This window comes from Marmota monax, unplaced genomic scaffold (assembly GCF_021218885.2).
Source record: "Marmota monax isolate L192 unplaced genomic scaffold, Marmota_monax_Labrador192_F-V1.1 WCK01_AAM20220418_F8-fsc00112, whole genome shotgun sequence".
Classification (NCBI taxonomy): Eukaryota; Metazoa; Chordata; class Mammalia; order Rodentia; family Sciuridae; genus Marmota; species Marmota monax.
The window spans coordinates 6,445,222-6,465,435 of record NW_026692073.1 but is presented as its reverse complement, the minus strand read 5'-3'; the positions used below and the strand labels follow the sequence as shown (position 1 = coordinate 6,465,435).

At 47.3% G+C, this 20,214-nt stretch overlaps 1 protein-coding gene across 5 annotated transcripts in view; it reads right to left on the bottom strand.

The window, feature by feature from the left end:
* Positions 1 to 1,334: 1,334 nt before the first annotated feature.
* Positions 1,335 to 20,214, bottom strand: part of LOC124102299 (mucin-5AC-like) — a 38,853-nt gene continuing 19,973 nt past the window's right edge. For 2 of the 5 annotated variants that reach the window (XR_006854840.2, XM_058584398.1), the window contains exons 3-6: positions 8,388 to 8,588; positions 6,610 to 6,833; positions 3,296 to 5,902; positions 1,335 to 1,897 (exon numbers count right to left, since the gene is read on the bottom strand). The gene's annotated coding sequence lies outside the window, so the exon portion shown is untranslated. Of the gene's footprint in view, positions 1,898 to 3,295; positions 5,903 to 6,609; positions 6,834 to 8,387; positions 8,589 to 9,673; positions 9,787 to 20,214 lie in introns of those variants that run through there. The other 3 variants (XR_006854836.2, XM_058584394.1, XM_058584399.1) reach the window with 2 other exon arrangements.

Below are 20,214 nucleotides of genomic sequence, written 5' to 3'. Positions count from 1 at the left end.
GCAGATTGGACACAAGTCCTCACAGAGAAGAAATTAAAGCAGAGCACAGCTGTGCAAGTTGCCCCAAGATAAGCACTAAGGGGGCTGGAATTCAGGTCCCACCACCCTCAGTCAGGGCTCCTATCTACTGGGTGGCAAAGAGTCAGGCACACGTGGGCACTTGCTTGGGCAGAAACCAAGTGGTGGCTTCACCAGACTGTGGTTCTGATGGAGTTGGTGTCTGGTGCAATACTTTTAATTCAACTGTTACCTCTGCTTATAATCAATAAAATTTTCCCTTTTTGACAATATTATGCGACAAAATTCTGATGTCTATTTCAGATTTAAAAAGTGTAATGATGTTATCAAATATTATTACTGTATAACATTTAAAACAACACAAAATGCAAGCATGGCTTTCAGATTTCTCACAAAACATATTTTCCCCCAGATTAAAATTTTTTATTCATTTCATTTGTATATCTTTATGGGTAAATCATGGCAATTCAATATAGGTGTACAAGTTTTATCATGTAAATTTGATGTTACTTCCAGGAAGTCCCTGTAGTGTAACCCGCCTTTAGTTTGTTTTTTTTTTTTTTTTTTTTTTTGGTGATGAATGACTTTTCATAGAATTCATACTGTGACACAGTCTGAGAGACTGTCCCTGTGTGCCCTTCAAGAATGGGGACATTCTAGCATTTCAAGCAGGCATTGATTTAGGATAGATAAGGCTGGACACCTGAGGAATTTGGAGGAAGCAGATTTATTTAAGCTGCAGCAATCCAGAAGGGCTAAAGCCAAACAATCTCTGGACCCCAGGTCTGGAAATTCTCAGAGAATTCAGTTGGTGGTTGTACAATACAATGGTTAACATAACAGTTACATTTTGTTCCACGTTCTTTGGTTGGAAAGAGGTTTCAAAAATTTTTACTATGGAAACAGATCTTTTGCACATCAACACACATGATTGGAGACCTTTTTTTTAAAAAAATTGTAGATGAGAATAATACATGTAATTTTTTTCTGTTTTTTGGTGGTGCCAAGAATCAAACCTCAGGTCTCACATATGCTAGGCAAGTGCTCTGTCACTGACCACAACCCCAGCCCTGCAGGCCTTTACAAGAAACCCGGCCTTCACAACAAAGAGGAGTGCAAAGCACAATAAGTTCTCTAGAAATCCTGCTCACTTCTTAAACAATTATCTCCTTGACTAGGAGAGAGGCTTATATCTTACAATGAAGATGGGGGTCTTCTGTGGGGTACATCATTACCCCCTTTGATGCTCACTATTTAATCCTCTAAGTCAAAAAGCATTATTATCTTCTTGGATTTAAGCTTTATAAAATGTCACATCATATTTTTTTTAACAGCTGCTTCTATAGTAGACCCACTAGTTGTAATGTAAAGAGGAAGCAAACATGGAAGCAATGAACAAGTTCATAGCATAATCCCTGCTATGTCAATTAAGATTTGAATCCATCAAGAACAGGAAACCATCCACCAACTAGTGAGCTTGGATGCCAACCGTAATACCCTTTCAGGTTTGAACTGGTACATGTGGTAGTTTTCTGATAGTGTTAACTATGTGTTTGATTGTTATCAGTCCTAGAGTCAAGACAAAAGAAAGGACTGTGTATATGAAAGAGGTAAGTGGTGGCAATGAGAGTATAAGAGCTGTCTTAGAGGGAGAAACAGTCCATTTTCCTGTTGGTGAGTTTATCTTACACCTTGTGTGGATCATCCAGCCCACAGTGGCTGAAGCAGGGCTGATGTTTCCTCTAGCTTTGGGCACATGCAGGCTAGTCATCTTCCAGAGTGACTTGAGAAGGGTTGGTGTCCTTCTGATCCTTGAGCTTGTCAGGTGTTTCCTTCTTCCTGATGCTCAGCTTAAAGGGTGCAAATTAAGGAGAGAAAGCTGCAAAAGAATGTACGTAAGAATAAGAGATTTTATTTTCAAGAAATTCCAAAAGGAACAAAATATTACATAATGTATATTTCTGCATGTGTACATACATGTATTGACATATTTGGTGACACTCTAAAGAAGAGTAAGGGATTGTGGACAGTGCTCAGAGTGGGGCTGTGACAGAGGTGGGGGATATCCCAGGAGGCCTGAACTATGTAGATTTATCTCAATGTAACTTTAAACAAATTTGAAAACAACCTATAATTTCAGAAGCCTGACCCAACATTGGCTTATGATCTTCCATATATTATTATTTCATCTAAAAAATAAAAAATAAATTTTAACCCCCTGTCTCAAAGGTCAATTGCACTTCAAAGTGGGTTAACTTTAAGCTCAGAATATATTTCTGCATGGAAATTATGTCATATGCCTACTTGGATCCCAAAGTTTAGGCAGTGCTCAGCAGCTTAATTTACCCTTGGCTTATCCTCCTCACCATCTTTACTTTACCAGATGCAAACCCAAGGTTGTATCCAGCTCTACCCATTCTGAAGTCCTTACCCCTCCTCACAATACCCCTTAGCCAGACAAAACTTGCTAACTTATATTTTTTCTTTCTTGATAATCTCTTGGAAGAAGCCAGAGTTAGGCTAAATTTGGTAGATCTAGGAGGGTATTTTCCAAATGGGTTGTTTTTCTCCAAGTTCAGGTATGGCCAGTCTGGCTGTCCCCAGCCTGCTGCAATGTGCTCAGGCCTCACACCACTGCCCAGAGACCCAGTGCCCATATGGCCCCATGTCCAGGACACAGAGTCCCCTCAGGGAGGAGTGGGGGATAGGGGGAGAAGACGTGGTGGGAAGTTTAGGAGAAAGGACCAGAAGGTGCTTCCAGGGCTGGACTCCCAGAGCATCCAGAGATCCCTCTCCAGCTTGCCCTAAAGGATCAGGTCCAGACCTGGTCAGCAGCTCCCAGGCTCTGACCCTGCTCTCTCAGCAGTGAGCTGGACCCACCTAGACCCACCCACTGCCTGCTGTGAGGACCTCAGCCTTTATTTAATGTGCTCACTAGTTTATTTGGATGAGTTCCCTGAGTTAGAGCCATAACTCCTCAAGGGTCCTGAGGAGTGGTGGTTGGTCCGGGGGCGGGGGGGGGGGGTGGCGATAGGCAGGCAGCATGGTGAGGTGACTGTGATGGAGAATGCCCAGTTTCCTAGCTCTTGTATATCTTGAGCAGACCAGAAGCCTTGGAGTCAATTCACTCCAATGGCACCATCATGAAATGGGGCATCTTGTGGCCATAGCAGCATCCAGCCACTTTTAGCATAGGGCATCAGGCATCAAAAGTCAGGACTGCAGTATTGGAATGGGGTGTGGGTGTCTGTGGATGTGTCAGCATGCAGCTGTGTACCTTGCTTCCTACTCATGCTGGCGGTGACTGTGGAAGGATCCAGAAAGAGTGGTTGTGACAACAGAGGCATCCAGTCCTGAGGGTTGTCATCCTGCCATAGTGACAAGAGTCTGGCTGCAGTTGCAATAAAGTTGGCATCCAGTACTGAGCATCACTGTCTGGTGTCCATGTTAAAGTCTGGTGACAGCAGGGTGGAGCTTCAAAGTCTGGCAGGGGTGAGAGCAACATGCACCTGCATCAGGGGTCCTCAGTATAGGGGTCGGATATCAGGCTTGGGGTGAAGTGCAGTGACGTTGGGTCCTTGGTGGGCAGCATCAGAATCCAGCTGGAGTTTGAAAGTTCAATTGCTGCATGATGGTGGTGGCACCAGAAGAGCCCAGAAGCAGGGGCAGCAACAACAGGCAGTGTCCAGCAGTGAGCATCTCATTCCTGCAGCAGTAATTGGGGTCCGGCTGCAGGGTGGTGAATGTGGCATCCAGTGGCCATGTGGGGAATCTGGGTGGCTACAGCAAAGAGCTCCAGGCTGGCAGTGGTCGTGAGGGCATGGGATAGTGGGCATCAGAGTGAGAAGGTGACCAGTAGCTAAGATGGCCTCTGGAAGCTCCAGGCCCTGGTCTTTCTCCTGGTGGACTTGGCCTGCTCAGGAAGAAGCATATGGGAGACCACAGTACCCAGGCAGCAATCCAGGAACTTATCTGCCCTCAGCTGCCATGCCTCGCTCTGGCCATGAGCCCACTTGGTGCCTCTTCACCTCATGCCCTGGTACAGCTTCTACTGAGGAACTAGGCTGTCTGCCAGATTGAGGTGGCCTTAGGAGAGAACCCCACTGTCCCCAGCCACATCCTGCATGGACTGTGGGGACAGAGATCAGAGGTCCTAGGACATCTTCACCCCCAAAGCACATTTCTGTGGCTAAGGGCAGCAGAAGACCAAGACAGAGGGTCTGCACCCTTAGGCTCCCTCTGCCACCTGTGCCCTCCACTCTTGTCCTGCCCCAGGATGCCCTTGGAGGGTGAGGATTTTCTAGGCCCCCCCCACCTCCCACCTCTGCACTCTGCTGCCACAGCCCAGGGGAGATGTGCCTGGGGAGGGTGGGTGTCCTCTCCAAAGGCTTCCCCAGCTGGAAGATGGCCTACTCACCCCTTAGAGGCTACAACCCTGGGAGGGACTCAAGGATCAGGCGAGCAGCTGCCTGGTGGACTCAAGGCCAATGCCAGGCATGGCTGGCCTGGTCAGTATAAGGACCTCAGCAGCTGTCTGGGTACCACCAGCTCCTATGTCCTGCTTCCTGAGCAGGCAGGTTCTACTAGAAGCAAGACCAGTCACCTGCAGGAGCCACTGCAGAGACCATCACAGCCTCCAGTTGCCCTCTGACTCTGAGGCCCACTGTCCCATGCTGTCACCATCACCGCTACCAGAGCTCCACTGGAGTCCCCACATAGCCACCAGTAATGCTGCAGCCACCACCACTGCATTGGGAACAGACTCCCACCACCACCAGAGGATGAGGATGCTCCTGTCTGGATGCCTGGCTTGCTGCCGCCACCTCCAGACTCCTCAGTTGCCTTTGCCACCGCTGCCATAACTGAACTCCAGAAACTGACATTCCACAGAGGCCCAACACCAAGGCTTCACTGTCCTGGTTCCTGCTTGTGGCTGTCCTCCAAGCCTGAGGCCAAGTCCCCATCCTGCCACTGATACATCTGGACTCCCCAAACTGCCATGGGACTCCTGTTTGACATCCTCCTCACAGATGGATGCTCCTGCTACAGAATCCTGCACTGCTCCGGGTCACTGGGAAACTCCAATGTGGAACCCTGCTGTGGAATGCTAAGGCTGGCCTCTGTAGGCTCCAGTTCTGGATACCAGACTTATTTCAGACCCACTGGACACTTCCACAGGTGCCACCTGCACCCCTAGGCTTGGGAAGGGTCCATCACATGCCCTTCCATGCCTGCTGCCTGTTTATTTCTGTCAAGGGATTAACTCACTGATCTCAAAACTGAATCATCTCATTGATAAACCTTGCATTGGCTCACCTGTGAGCTTCTGGGGACACCTACTACCTAACCCACAAAACATCTTCATCAAATAGGTTAGCAAGACCTCCTTGATGACTTGCAAGAGCTTCTGCATCAGTACTTGCTTCTTTGCCTTGCACTTTTATTTTATGGAGAGGAGCCTCTTGCCAAGAACATCATCAAACAAACTCTGGCAACTTCAAACTTCTTCTGCAGCTTTCTCAATTCTCTTGTCAGTAGAACAATGTAACGTGATGGCCTTATCTGGATTTGGCTTTGGCTGAATGGAACGTGGGTCGTTTCTTCTTTTCTCCACACTATGAAAAGTTTTTTTCCGAATGAGAAATAATGCTGTTATTTCCTTTTTGTCATTTACATATGCCCTGGAGCAGCCCTTTAATTTCCTTCATGAACATTTCCTTTGCATTCTCAGTGTGACAAAGTAGTGCAAGATGCACAGCTTTTTATGTGAAGTGCAAAGCATAAGACTCTTCCTTTTATTTAAATAGTACAAACCATTACTGATTTATTAATGGTTCTACTTCAATAGTGTGTCTTGGAGAATAAGAGGATGGTGAGCCATGATCTGTGGAGCAATAAGAATGCACATATTAAGGTTGTTATCTTATATGAACAGGATTTTTAGTGCCACGTGACAATTAAAATAGTTAATATCACAGATCACAGTATGAGTTATAATGGCCTGAAATCTTCAACACTCATTAGGCAGTCACCTCTGCTCTATACCCAGGGACCTCTATCTCACCTTCTCCAGGATGGCCTGTTTGTGTCCTCTCCCACAGCACCATGAGCTCTACGTGGGCTCCATCAGCAGCTACACACTGCTGATGGTGGCACAGCCTGGTGAATGGATGAGCATTTTTAGGTCAACATAAAAGATTGTCACTAAAAATACTTACAATGCCATCCTAAAAATGAAAGAATTACCATCACACACAAAAAAATAGACAATCTCAGAGGGAAGTGGAAGGAGAGCTGAGCTGGGGGGTCTGGCACTGGGTAATGCTCAGAAGGTCACATGTGGGAGGTGCCATAGAAAACATTAGAACTTTGGGTGGTGAGCGTACATTCCAGGAGAAGTGGAGGGCTGCTGGCCTAATAGTTTCTTGACTTACTGCTTCTGGTGTTTTGGTGCCTGAAATTTAAGTTGCTGCCAGGAAAGGTGGCTCTCTTTCAAAGGATGGGATGGCAGCTCTCTTTCAAAGGATGGGATTTATATATATAAATATATATATATCGTCAAGAGGAGGATAATGTTCAATGTCCACTCACTTGCTTAGTGGCAGCTAAGCTGTCTCCTCTTCCTGAATGTTTACAGAGGCCACTCATGGCTCCATATCTTCCTGTGTGTTCAGTGCTGGTGTAGGGCCAACTTCGGTTTTCAGGGCTATTCCTCCTCCTTCACAGGGAATGTGATAATATGCTCCAAAAATATAAGCAGGTAAATTAGGCCATGGCTACTGGAGGCAATTACATCACTTGGGGTGGTGCTGGACCTGCAGGAGAAAACACCCAACATGACTGGCTTTCCTTGGGCCTTTCCCAATTCACACTAGAACCCTGCCTCTGAGAATAGCCCAGGCCCTCCCCAATAGGACATCTTCCCAGACTAGGTTCCATCAGCTGCAGGATGTCAGGCTTGTGTTTCTCACGACCATATGGCAGATCCCAAGGCCACCAGCAGAGATTCCTCTGCACACACCTTCAGTCATCCACCTCAGGCCCCATCCCCATAATCAGACGGCTCAGACTCACAGGATCTGTGTTCTCCAGCTGGGGAAGGACATGGAAGTTCCCCTCTGATTCAGTCATAATGAGTAACTGGAAGGCCCTGAGATATTTCAGGTTGTCCAAGTCTTCGGACCTCAAAAATATTCTGCATAGAGGCACAGCCACATTTCAATGATGGAGCAGAGGGTGCTATGGAGTGTGGAGTGAGACAGGGAGTCATGAGGGACTGGGTCTCTCCTTTAGGTAGCACCTCCCAAGGCCCCTGCATCATGGGCTTCTCAATGAGTGCCCAAGCAGGCCCATGCACCACATCAAAATGGCAACCTTTGAGGCACATGTGTGGGTAAGGGGCTCCCCACACTTGCTGTCCAGTCTCTGTACAGAAAAGTATGGGCAACCCAGGCTGGAATTGGCTGTGTTGGGATGGGATCCTCACAGAGCCTGGTTCTGAGGCCCCAACCACTCCTCTGCTCCTTGGGTGTCCAGAATCCCATTGCAGCACACTATGTCCTCTCTACAGTATAAGCCCCAGAGTTGAGTCCTCTGATGGAAATCACACAGGGTGGAAATTGGGGTTTACCCAGCTATCTTTTACAACAGCCAATCAATTGGCCCCTCTTAAAACAGGAGCCCTCCCGACTGGCCCAAAGACCACTCACTTCTTTTTTTGTAGCCACTCCTCACAAACATCGGGCTGCAGGTTTCTATACCTAGAGAAGGTGAGGCGGCTGTCACCTCTAACATCCTGTGCCCCTCATCTGCCAAGATGGCTGGTGGGCTTGACTAACTTCCTGACAATCATGGAAGTTCTGGAGGGCTAGGAGGTTTGTCTGCATTGCTTCCTAAATGGTAGGCCAAGTGATGGCCAATAGTGATGTTACATATACATTTGAGCAATGACTGAGCCCAACCACCTAATGCCTAGCTACCTCAGGGCCAGGACCCATTCCTTTCTCCCCAAGGGTCCCTGTTCTGACTACATGCAGGTTGGAATGCTCCCAGATGCAGTCCACAGACTCCTTCCCAAATGTGAAAATTGCTTATCCTGAAGCCTCAGAGTAGTGAGGCCTGAGATAGGGAACTTGCTCACAGAGAGGGGACGTGCCCACAGGGCAAGACCAGAGCTGCAGGCAGCATGTTACACAGAACCAGGCCTGAGGCAGACACTCCTTGGGCTCATCCTACTCGGTTTTCTAAACATCCAGGCAGGGTTCTCCTCTGAAAACACTACTTTCTCCAGAGGGGACGGATTGCCCAGAAATCCCAGGACCAACTAGGACATGGCCATGTGCCAGGGCTTGGAGGTGATTGATACACACCTTTTACTACACAGCAGCTCCAGCACCTTCTGAGGATTAACCAGATTTGGGTAGGAATATAAAAATTCATGGCCATAGGAGGTGTTCCCCTTTGCAGGACAGGAACCAGGCCATTCCTTGGCTCCTGGAGGATGAGTGCTGTGAAGGTTTCCAGTAGACAGGACACATCCATTGATGAATCTTGGTCATCTTCTCCCTAGACTGTGGAATCAAATAGGGACACTACAACATGGAAAAGTAGCCATATGCAAAATGACTCATTGCCATACACTCAGGTTAAATTGAAGGATTTATCTCTGTATTCTTGAGATATCACACACACACACACACACACACACAACACACACATACACACACAAACCTGGTGAGGGTCTCTAGCAATCAAGGGGAAATTGAGATTCTGGTCCCTTGTGGTTGCCTGTCATGTCTCAATTCTGCTCTCCTTGGGAAAAATTGCCAGAGCTCTAAGGACCCAGCAGTGACCCAGAACTCAAGAAAGGCCCCCCTATTCAGGGCTTTTCTGAGGCTTGAGCATCCACAGATCAGGAACTCTTGGCACTGGGCTTGCTGTCTCAACACCAGTGAGCAGACTGGGACTGTATCTGATTGTTGGTGCCTAGCTACTAGGGTTGCAAGGTCTGTATGTTTTGTGACCAAAAAGTGAGGTCACTTCCTTGGGGACTCCTTACCTGAGTTCTATTCCCACATAAGATGGTTCCAAAGGCCCCCTGGGATCTGGGATGCTCCCATATTCTCATGACACAGGCACCAGTGAACACAGTTACACCAACACACCCTGGATCAGGTCCACAGATAAGCCAGGAATAGGCAGCTCCTCTGGTTTGGAACAGAATGTGGTCCAGACCCACGTCCTCCTTTAGGTTATGTGTGTGATCCTGAAGAAGTCATTGTGGCTTGCAAGACCTCCATGGCTCCCTAATGTGTCCATCAAGGATTATTAGACCACCTGCTTTTCAGGTGGTCATCAGGGGAATGAACCCATACATACATGTACTCCCTCAGATACCCTAATGCTAAAGTTATGAGTCTGTAATACACAAATCTACAGATGACACAGCATTGGAATTTGAGGGACAAAAAATGACATGCAACTCTACCATCACCTGAGTCCCACAGTGAGAGAGAGAAAGTCAACTCCTGCCTTGGCCATGGTCCCCTCTCTGCACCAGTGGAATGCTATAGTGGCTGATATTCAGAGATAGTCTCACCTTTGTCAGAGACCTGCCAATGGCTTCATGTGAGATTTAGAATTGTCCCAAGGCCTCTTCCCATTGTATTATGTGGGTTCATTACAGAGGATCCAAAAGACCATAGCATCCTGGTGCCCAAGGCCTGTAGCTCCCTTCCCTCCAAGTGGATCCACATCAGCATCTGGTTTCTAAGAAACAGAAATCAGCCAGGTCATGAAGACAACTTCTAAGTTTGAGTCAAGGGAAGTCTCACTTTTGTCTGGCTCCATAGCCCCACAGCTGGGGCACTGCTGGGATTCTAGAGCTCTGGGAGAAAAGTTTGTGTGGCAGCAACCAGAGAGACCCAGGGATCCCATGAAATGGCAAGGGGATGGTATTTCTGTGCTTCCCTTTCTGAGTGCCTCACAGAAGAGAAAATATGTGGGTTGTAAACTTCACTGACGCACAAAATATATCAAGAACCAACAATGTTGTGAAGTGGCCAAGATTTTGTCCAACAGCATGGTCCTAACCAGAGGAGTGGAGACTCTATCTTCATGACTTTAGGGAAAGGCTACATTGCTTCTTTCAGGGAAGCAGCAAGCCACTACCCTTTGTTTTGTGTGTCATTCAAGACAATTTCCTCCTATTCCTCCAAGTAAAATATTGAAACAAGGCCCCAGAAACATGAACAAAGAAGTATCTCAGGAGGCAATATTGACTCAATAGCTAAGGATACTGGAGCCGAGAGAAGGACAGACAATTCAGTTTTGAGGACTAGACAGGGAACGGGAGACCATTCCCTGCAGGGAACACTCACTAAACTAATCCATGACCACTGAGCACCCTGTGCTCACTCTTGTATAAAACTCAAGGAGCTGACACCTTTCCCCTCTCCTAAGGAACCTCAAGAATTAGCTAACTCTCCCAGGAGACTCAGGATCATATTCCTTGTACACAGGGAGCTAAGTGGCTGCTCATTACTTTCCTACCAGAGGTGACAAGCACATGATGCTAAGTTCTTTTAAACTATACCAAACTTAAAAAATTGTTTATGCTCTCCCCAAAATAGCAGTAGAATCATCACTTCAAAGTACCATAAGAAAAACTGAATGGGAGAAGATTACTTAAGCAAAGAAATGATCAGGATTCAACTTCCAAAAGACCTAAATGCCCTTGCAGCTCCTGGTCCCTTTGCTGTGGCTTCCAATGGACAGCAGACTCCTTATGTGCTCATTTTGCCTTAGTGACACATGACCTAAGAGGAAAGGCTTTCTGTACACAACAGCTGCTTGACCCAAGCATCTGGATATACACAGCTGCAAATGTTGAAAGTAACACTAAATAATGTCTTTCAAGATAAATAGGTTCTCTCATCAACAATACTAAAATGAGATAAAATGCTACTAGGATACAAAAATGTAGACACTAAGCTGACCTAACACAATATTTATTAAGCATGTTACTTACTGACCCAAAAGTTATATCATAAAGTGTTTCTAAAAGACATCATTCTTATCCTTTCTTGAATTGCTTCTACTCATCTGAAAGATGCCACATCTTTAATTACTGGTTGATTTAGTGCCGTCACATTGGAATTTATTCCAATGTGAATTAAATGTCTTAAATTGAGAAGCCAAATCACAAATTTCCACCAAATCATTTATAAGAAAGTAAAATGGCCTTCTCCACCCAATTCTACACAATGTGCCTGAAAAATATCCCAACAAAGCCAGAAACACACTGAAAAGTTTCCATAAGAATTGTGGAATGATACGGCACCTTCAAAGAATTGAAGACAGTAGCTGCTGTCTATTAAGTGTCTGTACATTTGTTTTAGTAGCACCATCTACCACTGTGTTTCTGGCCCATGTTCAGGGACATGGTTTCTTCCACTCTTCATAGTAACTCAATGAGATGGGTACAACACCCGTGTATAGATGAGGAAACTGAGTCATGGACAAATTAAATGACTTGCCACAGAATACTCAGCATGAAGTGCCAGGGTGGGAATTCAAATCAGGGTGGGAATTCAAATCCAGGCTGTCCCACACCAAGTCTGGAACAGAGTGCACTTATTCACTCATTCAACAAACCCCTATGGGTGCCTCCTGGAAGTGAGTGCTTCCCATGTAAGCCCAAAGATTCATAGCACTATGCAATGTAGGTGTCTCTTTTAGCATTCCCAAGTTCCCAATGAGGCTGCTGACCTGGGGAGGCAAGGCCCATCAGGCCTGTGAGGAGACTTCACTTTGCATCAGTGAAGCCCCACATAGCTACAGGTGGCTCTGTCCAGGTGGCCAACACACCTGCTTCCTCAGCTCACTGCCAGTAAACATCATGGTCATGGCCAAAGGTGGGTTCATGTCATTCTACAACTGTCCAAGCCCACAGAATATGCATCAGCAAGAGTAAAGATTAAGGTAAGCCCAAGAATCTAGGTGACAATGATGTGGGTTTCTGAACTGGAACAAATGTGCCTCTCTGGTGGCCAGTGATGGTGACAGAGGCTGAGGCTGTGCAGGGACGGGGGCATTCAGAATATCTTTGTCCTTCCTCTCAATTTTGAGCTTAAAAATGCTCTAAAAAGTTATCAAGTAAAAAACAAGAAAAGAAAGAAGTGTGCTTTGTCACTCTGCACTGGGGCAGCTAAGGGCAGATGGCCAGAGCTCGGGGCAAACAGACCCAGCACCTCCTTTCCAACCTGCCTCTCTCCAAGCTCAGCGCAGCATGGCCTTCAAGGGACTTTGGGGTCTTTACAGAGAAGGTGTCTGATGGTCACAGATCAGAAGTCCTGTTTGCAACCTCCACTGGAGGAGGCCATGGGGGAAGACTCAGATTTAGGGTGGCCCACCTCTCCCTCTCTGTCCCTGTGCTGTCCCTACTTATCTCCATGTCACCCCTGCCCCCTCAGAGGCTGCCAGCTGCTTGCTGCCTGAGCACCTTTGTGCTGCTCTTCCCACTTCTTGGCCCAGCAGCTCCTGTCCATCAATAAGCTCTCAGCTCCCACTACACCTCCTCTGAGAAGCCCATTCTGACTACCACCCAGGAACACCCTGACCCTCTCTCCCCTCTGAATTCTGAATTCAACCTATTTCTTCATCAGTTTGCTTGTTCTTTCTCGGGCCCTCCTTCTGGACCATGGACTCCAGGAGGGTAGGGGCCTTCCTTGAGCTCACTGTGGTCTCCCCAGCTCCCCCAGGACTGGAGAGGAGGGCTTGGAAGCTGTGGAAAAGGCACAGGGTGAGGATATAATGAGAAGTGTGCAGGCTGCCACCTGGGGGAGGGCCCGCACCAGACCCTGCCATCCTGGCCCCCTGATCTTGGCCTGTCAGCCTCCAGATCTGTGAGAAATCAGTTTCTGTTGTTTCAAAGCCACACTTGATGGGTCTTAGGTACACCTGCCTTCACTGATTCAGACCTGGGCAACGTGGGCCAGATTTGGGTAATGCATTCTGGACACTTGGAGGTACCCAGGCAAGCTGGGGATGCTGTCTCCATGCAGCAAGTAGGTGTCTGTGTGCACAATATCATGGTCTGCTCACCTGATCCAGTGGACACCTGGCAAACCGTAAGCCTGCAGGCAGCACTTAGGACCAAAGACAGGCACAGGGGCAAACTCAGCCACCTCTACTGCAAGAGGCTATGCTCCAAACGTAGCTGATCTCACCCCTTCAGTGGGCACATCTGTGGCTTGCCTGCTTGGCTTTCACCTCCTTGCCTCATCATTTAACCTTGAATATTTTTGGTGACAGTTTCTTTCTCTTATATGGTGACTCAGCCCCTCGAGGCTTGATCACTGAGATCAATCCATTCCACCATGATGGGCACAAAGAAGCAGTGACGCAGGCTGGACCAGCCACACCAATCCCATTACTTTCATTATCATCATTAGGCATGGGACACTGTCTTTTCCTTCAATGCCAAACTAGCAGATTGTGCCCCGAAAGCTGCTTGGCAATATGCCACCACCCCACTGAGAGAGGGTGAGCAGGAGAAAGCAGTGCAGGGAGATGGAGAGAGGCAGTATCCTGAGGACATCACTGCAACCTCTGGATAAAGCTGTGCCTGAATCTGTGTTCACCACATACTTCCCACACACGTGAACCAAAGCAATCCACTTTACAGCCTTCTTTTTCTCCTGTAAAGTTATGTTTCTTTACTTATTGTTCTGGCTAATTTTGTTAGGGTTTATCCAATTTGAAAGATGGACCCACTTTGCTGCTTCACAGCTGTGTGGCCTTGGCTCAGTCATTAAACCCTCAGAGCTTCAACATCCTTGCTAGTAAAGAGGAGTTGCTACCTCCACCTTCAAAAGAGGAAGTCAGCCGTGTAAATTATATGAGACAAGGCAAAGCACTTAGGATTGCGGTTTGATGAATGGAAGATTCTATAATTCTAATCTACTAATTAAGCATAATGTACTGAAGAATAACTACAGGGAATGCTTTCAAAGACCAAAGTATCACTGAGTGTCTGACTCCTAGGGCCTCAGCTATCTGATTTTTCATTGTGGCCTCAGTGAGGAAGCAACCGTTGCATCCCTAAGAACACCCACAATCTGAGCTCCTAAAACATCAGCACAGAAAAAGCATAAAAATATGGATATTCTATCTTCTCATATCACTAAAAGAAAAACACAGTGACCCATCTGAATTTAGAACTCGGAATCCCCTCACCCAAGGGCTCAGGACAACATCATGGCAGGGCCAGAGGCTCCCTCCAAAGGGCTTATCTCTTTGGACATCAAGAAATACCCCTTGTATTCAACATATAGCACAGCTCTGGGGCCTGCAGCACCTCTACCCAGGGCTTATCCAGATGATCAAGCTCATGCTCTGAGAGCATCTGCCAAGTCATCTGTGAGCAGAGGGAAGAAACTGACCCACTACAGCTGAGTCCATCTTGCTCCCACTGGAATGAGCCAAGCACACCTTCCTGTGGTGAGCCGCTTCTGCCGTTTCTGCAGATTATGGTCGCCATTACAAGATGACGCTGGCTCCGCTGTGGTCTGTGACAAACAACTCCTTATCTGGGAAAGTTGGCACATGATTTTTCACCACCCTGTGAGAAAGCTCCACGCGGCAGCTTTGCATTGGGGCTTGGGATGCTTTATTAAGGCTGGGAGGGGCATCCAAGAGGGAGAAGAAGAAATATCAAGGGCCTGAATAAACTGCTGAAAGAAGATTCCTGAGTTGCGTCTTCCTTGCGGGCAAGGGGTCGCGACAAGTGGCGCCGAAACCCGGGAACCAGAACTTTCAACAGTCAGGGGTGGTGCACCGGTTAGTCCCAGGTAAGTGGGATCCGCGACCAAAGCGGGGTTAGTCCCAATAAGTGGGATCCGCGATCAAAGCGGGGTTAGTCCCTAGTAAGTGGGATCCGCGACCAAAGCGGGACAGCTCCTCTGTAATGAAAGAGAGAGCCTTATATTTTATTGCAGCTGCACTGTGTACTTTCGCTCCTACTTTCGCTTTCTTTTTTTTGTGCTTTCTTTGTTGTTGCGTCATGGGTGCCGCATCTTCAAGTCCGCTTCTCCTGGCCCTAGATGGCCTGTTACGTTCCAAGGGCCTGGAAGTGAAACATAGTACTTTACAGAGATTTTTACAGAAGATAGATATCGCTGCACCGTGGTTTGCATTTTCGGGCAGCCTTACTGTGCCTAGTTGGGATAAATTAGGCAAAGATCTTGACTTTGCTTCTGAGCAGGGCATATTAGAGGGTGGGGTGATACCCCTTTGGAAAATGGTCCGTGGTTGCCTTACAGATGGTAAATGCCAGGAAGCTGTGAGAGAGGGTCAAGCTATTCTTGAGCAATTGCATGAGGAAAAATCTGAAGGATCATGTAGTGAAGTGGCAGAGAGTATTAAAAGTAACAGTAGTGAGAAGGCAAAAGAGCCTGAAGATAAAAATAGGAGAAGGCTCTACCCAGACTTGACCGAATTAAAAACGCCTGAGAACACAAGCGACTCAGAGAGTTCTGAGGACCTTGATATATTGTTACAACAACTACATAAGATAAAAATGAAAAAGAAGAAAAAGGAGACACAGGGCACGCAGGCCTACTGTAAGAAGGGGAAGGGAGTTAACATCGGTCAACAAAACTCTGAGGAGGAGGAGGTAGAATATCTAGAAGAAGATATGGTGCCGATTGCCCCACCTCCGTATGTGGGGGGGAGCCAAGGTTCCGGGAGATCTTTTCATGCACAAGTTTGGAGGACAGTTAATACAGATATGGGACTTGCATACCCTGTATTTCAGGACAATAACAGGGGAAGATATTATGAGCCTTTAGACTTTAAGATAATTAAAACCTTGGCAGAATCTGTCCGCACTTATGGCATAGATGCCGCTTTCACTCTCACTCAGGTGGAGGGACTTATTAGATTTTGCATGACTCCCTCAGATTGGGCTAGTCTAGTCCGCGCTTGTGTTTCCCCAGGGAAATATTAGGAGTCCAAAGTTGGCTGTTTAATGTTTCTGGCAGTACCCAAGACTCGGAGCGAGGTAGGAGGCTTAAAATTTCTGCAAATAATTCACAATTATCTAATGCTACATTACCCTCCGCAGCAGTCCGTCTCCAATCTCCGTTCCTGTTTCTTTTGGCTAATGATACATCACAGGGGATGCCTAATTGTTCTAATATTACCTGTTATTTGTCTGAGTGTTGGAATGGCTCCTGGACTACGGCAATGGTTATGAAATTCCAACTTTTGTCCCGATCCCGGTTACTGCAGATCCAGAGTCATTTCCTATTGTTGAACTGATTAGAGCCCGTAGAGATTTTGGAATTACGGCAGCTATAGTGACAGCTGTGGTGGTGTCTGCTGCTGCAGCAGTTACAGCTGGAGTAGCCATGGCCAGCCAGGTACAAACTGCTGCCACTATTAATCAGGTTATTCAACAAACATCCACCATACTTGAATCTCAAAGTAGAATTAATCAACACACTTTATCTGGGATTCTAGCTGCTAATCAAAGGATAGATCTGCTTCAAGCTCAAGTTGAGGAATTGTCTGACCTAGTACATTTGGGTTGTATTGATCAACGTGCACATTTATGTATAACCTCTGTCAGATTTTATGATTCCAGAAATGCCTCCCGCATCATTGGAGAGTATCTATCCGGAACCTGGTCCATGGAAGCAGAAAACTTGATCCAGTCTCAACTAACTCAGATTGCTGTCTTGAACAGTACCCGTGTTGAACCAGTGACTTTGGGTCAATTCACCGATTGGATATCTTCTGCTTTTTCCTTCTTCAAAGAGTGGGTGGGAGTAGGCATTTTTGGTGCAATGTGTTGCTTCAGTGTTGTGCTCTGTTTGTGGCTTCTCTGTCGCCTTAAAACTCGCCATGCACAAGAAAAGGCTATGATCATACAAGCTCTTGCAGCTTTAGAAAATGGCAACTCGCCTCAAGTCTGGCTTGTGCATCTTAAGCAGTAAACCTTTGTCATGGTCGTTACACCCCAAGTTATTATAACATTGCACTGGGATCGACATGACTTTCCTTGTTATTCTCTTAGTGTTGGAAAGCCCTTGCACTCTGCCGGTCTTACTGCCATTGCACGCAGATGGGTTTCCACACTAGTGCTTTTCTATCGCCTTGAAGTTCGTGCCTTTCTTTCAGGGTGCTGTCAACTTGTTTGTCATTATAAACAGCCACAGTTCAGCCTCAGCTATCCCCCTTCGTCCACCATCGTCACGATACAGGATGCGAGGCAAGGCACTGCACTTGAGTGATCCTTGATGTGGACCTCAAGGAGAGCATGTCCTATTGCATGCGGGTTCGACGCGTCCACGCCCCGCCCCACGAAAAAAGGTGTCGGCTGATATGGCCTCAGATCTGGGGAAGGGCCCTCCTTAGGACTGAGCCATACTATGCAGCCACTTCTGCACAGTGGGATAGGACCTCTACTCTTGCCTGTATTGTTTTAAGAAAACAGAAAGGGGGAACTGTGGTGAGCCGCTTCTGCCGTTTCTGCAGATTATGGTCGCCATTACAAGATGACGCTGGCTCCGCTGTGGTCTGTGACAAACAACTCCTTATCTGGGAAAGTTGGCACATGATTTTTCACCACCCTGTGAGAAAGCTCCACGCGGCAGCTTTGCATTGGGGCTTGGGATGCTTTATTAAGGCTGGGAGGGGCATCCAAGAGGGAGAAGAAGAAATATCAAGGGCCTGAATAAACTGCTGAAAGAAGATTCCTGAGTTGCGTCTTCCTTGCGGGCAAGGGGTCGCGACACCTTCCTGCATACAGATGGTGCCACTAGGACAGGTCAGCAACACTGCTGCATAAGGGGAAAGAGACTGTCATCACAGAGGTTCAGGAGCTACTAAGTGGGCAGGACCACAGTTTGAACCCAGGACTGTCTGATTCCAAAGTCTGGACCTTTGCCAACTCCCAGCATAGGTAACAACCACCTATGGGCTGTTGGTTCCAGCTGCAGATCAATGGAAAGCAGGGTTTGCGGCCAGACCCCTGGGTGAACCACTCACCATATCTGGGACCTTAGGCAACTTACCTGCCATCTCCTTGTCCCATTTTCCTAATGCACAAGTGAAGGTGTGTTGTTCACTGCACAGAGCATGGAGGTAGTTAAATTAGATTGTCTATAGAACAGGCTCAGTATCGTATGGTGATTTTTGTTTTGTTTATTTGTTTTTTTTTTTAATTTTTTATTGTTGGCTGTTCAAAACATTACATAGTTCTTGATATATCATATTTCACAATTTGATTCAAGTGGGTTATGAGCTCCCATTTTTACCCCATATACAGATTGCAGAATCACATCAGTTATGCCTTTATTTACTAAGGATGTCTTTAACTGAGCCCTGGGCTTCCTGGCAGGGAGCAAGCCTTATCAGCTACTGTTTTATTATATCTGTAGCCTTGGCAAATTCCAGGGAGGGCCTGGTCACAGAGGGTGGTGCCAGGCATTGGCTAGACCCTAGGGCTCACCAGAAGTGGTGGTCAGCTCTAGAACCTCTTCTGCTTAGAAAGCAGGAACAGGGGGATGTGAGAGGGACTTTCTAGGGGTCACATAGGTTTTAGGGACTGAGGCCTAGGAACAAGGACTCAGGCCAAGTCCTCTTCCATCAGGTGTCGGCAGCCTTAGCAATTGCAGGACCATTGGGGTAACAAAAGTGCCCTTTCCTACTTGTTAACCCATGACATAATGCTCTCCCCAACTACTACAGCACCCCATGAGGCTTTGGCAGGGAGACCCAACAGGATGGCACAGGAGACACAAGCAAACAAGAAAGTCAGGCCCCTCCTGCCACCCTCACTTCTGAGAACCAGGGAGATCAAGGCTACCAGACACTCGTCAATATCCAAAGAACCCAGGAGCTGCACTGCCAGAGGCCTGAAACAGCCTCAAAACACATCCTGTGGGGGGGACTGCATTATTCCTCAGAAATTCTGCCCCATGAGCCCACACACAGGCTCAACTGAGTGAATCCTACAGGACTCACGGGACCCAGAAATGTCCTTCTTGGAAGTTCTGCACCCATTCAATGGACAAGAATTCTGCAGCACCTCCTCTGCATGCTGGAAAGTGGAGGCTGGGCCTGGGATTCCCAGCCCAGAGTAAAATTTCTACAAAGAACAGGCAGAAGTTTCCTCTCTGGCCTGACACCCTGGGGACCGTGCTTGCTCCCCACTTGTCCCTGATACTTGCATGTTTCTCCTCTGGTCCAAACTCCCCCAGGGCTCTCATGTTATCCAGAGTGAGGACCAAAGACTTCAGCAGCCAAGAGGCTCGGCATGGTGGGCCCTGTTCTTTCTTTGACCTCATCGTCACTCTCCTTCACTCTGCTCTGGTTACATTGGCCACCTTGCTACTCTGTCTTTTCAACTCAAGGTCTTTGCAGGTGTTGATATTCTTCCAGGAACACACTTCCTGCTGAAATGTATGTCCTCCCTTCCAATGCTCTGCTCAAACGTTATCCCCTCAGAGAGGCCAAGCTGACCACCACCACTGGTGAGCCCTTTCCCTCTCTCTCTGACCTTGATTTCTGCCATGGAACTTATTTATCTACCTGTCTTCAGACTGGGTTGTACTTTCAATGAAAACATGTGAGTAAGTGCTCAATCTGCATCTGCATGGGAAGGAGCTCCTCAGTGATGCTTAGTGCATCCATCACATGATGCCAACCCTAAAGCACACACACACACACACACACACACATACACACACACACACACACCAGGATGGCCCAAAATGTCTACACCATGCAAGATCTCTGGCTGACAGCTCACAAGATGCAAACATGACTGCAAAGGGGTGCCAGGCTGAACGATGGTGGGGGATGACTAGAGAAGGGCAAGTCACACACACACACACACACAAAAAAAATATTAGCCTTATTTATTCATATATACTCATGCATTACACAAACACAGATTCACAAAAACAGTTCACATAGATTCACATACAATGCCTGGAAATGCACTTGGACATCTGCAGACAGATGCACATACATTCTCATACACACACACTCCAGCCACAACTCCACACACATGCACACACACACACACAGCCATGTGTGCACCCACGCACACTCAGTCCAGCCATGAAGATGCCATCCTTAGCCCCCAGCATTGTAAATGTTCCCCACCTCTACAGGGACCTCACA